Genomic DNA, 2015 nt, shown 5'->3' with positions numbered 1-2015 from the left:
AGCAAAGCAAAACACCTTTAAGTCACAGATTTTTTAGGTAGATGCTTTATATCATTTTGTCCCTGCTTGGAACCCAGTGAATAATAATAACAATAATAATAATAATAAACAACCAAAACCAAACCAAACCAAAACAAAACAAAACAACCTTAGGAAAACTGAGTACTATGCTGAAAAAAAAATTCTGCTCTAAAGTGGTCTTTTTAGGGAACTTGTGCACACATCCCAATGGACAGCATGCGTGCAGGGCTTTCAAGCATGGGACCCTGGGAATTTGAGCTGGAATGAGCCTCCAGGTGGACAAGTACTGTTGCTGATACTTGGCATACCTGGACTATCATCACGAGCAGGCGGCCCAGCTTTGCAACGTGGTGCAACGTGGTGACTTTCCTCATCTTTTGTGTATGGTTCATCTGGTGCTGGGAAAAAAGACAAGAATTATGCGTATTCTTGAATTTTATGGTGTGTGAGTGGAAAAATTGAGAATTGAACACCAGACCTTCACAACTCCATCTAAAAAGAAAACTGAAATTAGTGGTATTGCAAACAATTATCGCTGAAGTTAATCCCAGTGATGCTGGAAGTAGTGATTGGGTAGTAATCCAGGAGATATTGAAAACAGTGGTACAATCACAACAACTTGAAGCAAATTCTCAAAGAGATTTTAAAGTGGTATTATTGATAGAGGTTGACAAACTCACCAAAAATACTCAACGTGCCTCACATAGAACCATGGAAAATATATGTCCACTTCAGATTGATCTTGCGTTGCAATTCTACATCTAAAGTGATACCACCTATTTGTAGGAGGTGCCTGACAGTTTGCGTGCCTGCTCTCAGCATTGAAGATATTTGTCATGTGTTATATATTGTGTGTAAGCCAAGGAAGGTCTGAATCTTCCTTCACAACTGGTTCATTAGACTTGCAGAGAAGTCCTTCAGGAATCTCCAAAAACACCCTATTTATGTGTGAAGCCTGAAGAGTGCAACAATATATTTTTGCTGCAGATCAAGAAATCCCTGAAACAGATTAGGAGGTGTATCTGAAGGAGACTGCCAATGCTATTGCCAGTCATCAGACTCCACAAAGTCTCCTTAAAGTTCGTGGAAGACTTTTTGAGCTTCTAACTCAATGTATTCCTCCTGAAATAATAATGTAGGGCCTTCTCTCAGAAATTTTACATAACTGTGATGGACAACTGAAAGGAGAAGTGACCCAAATGATGACTTACTATGAACATCGTTTGCAGCTGGGTAGCAAAGCCATTTATGATTTGGAAGCATTGTGATTGTGGCCAAATGTATGGCATTTTATAAAAAGTTCATGGAGGATGGATTGGAAGGCATGATGTTTTGACATATTGACAACTATCCTAATATTTCTCAGTATCATCATTTACATTCAGTTTATATTGGAGGAGCTGCAGGTAAAATAAACCAACTTTACATAAAAAATAAAGTGATCTTTTGCAAACACACTTTAATCTAAGTGTTGTAAATAAATAGATTGAATAGTATTCATTAGCTTGAAGTTTTCATTAGATTTAGTAGTTACTTAAATGTACTATGGCAATTATAGTATGGCATTACTATGTTATAAAATGTTGAAAATGGCATATTTTGAAAAAGGTTATGATTAATTTTACAAATTTAGCTGACATCTTTAAAGGTAAAGAATATTTTACCATTGACATTTTCCCAGCTTTATTGAGATATAATTGACATATAACTTTGTGTAAGAGTAAGGTTTCCAAGGTTTTCATTTGTACACTTATATATTGCAAAGTGATCACCACCATAGTGTTAGCTAATATCTCCATCATGCTGTGTAATTATCATTTTGTGTGTGGTAAGAACATTTAAGACCGACTCTCTTAGCAACTTCCACATATATTATACGGTATTATTAACTATAACCACCATGTTGTACATTAGATCTTCAGAACTTATTCATCATATAACAGGAAGTTTGAATCCTTTAACCAATATCTTCCCATTTCCCCCAACCTCCAGCC

At 36.1% G+C, this 2015-nt stretch overlaps 1 pseudogene; it reads left to right on the top strand.

Annotated features, from left to right (window-relative positions):
* The first annotated feature begins 284 nt into the window (after positions 1–284).
* Positions 285–1419, top strand: LOC101084265 (annotated as a pseudogene).
* Positions 1420–2015: the final 596 nt, after the last annotated feature.

The sequence above is a fragment of the Felis catus genome, chromosome X, assembly GCF_018350175.1.
Source record: "Felis catus isolate Fca126 chromosome X, F.catus_Fca126_mat1.0, whole genome shotgun sequence".
NCBI lineage: Eukaryota > Metazoa > Chordata > Mammalia > Carnivora > Felidae > Felis > Felis catus.
Note: the sequence above shows the minus strand (reverse complement) of the source record. Positions and strands in the feature narration are given on the sequence as shown.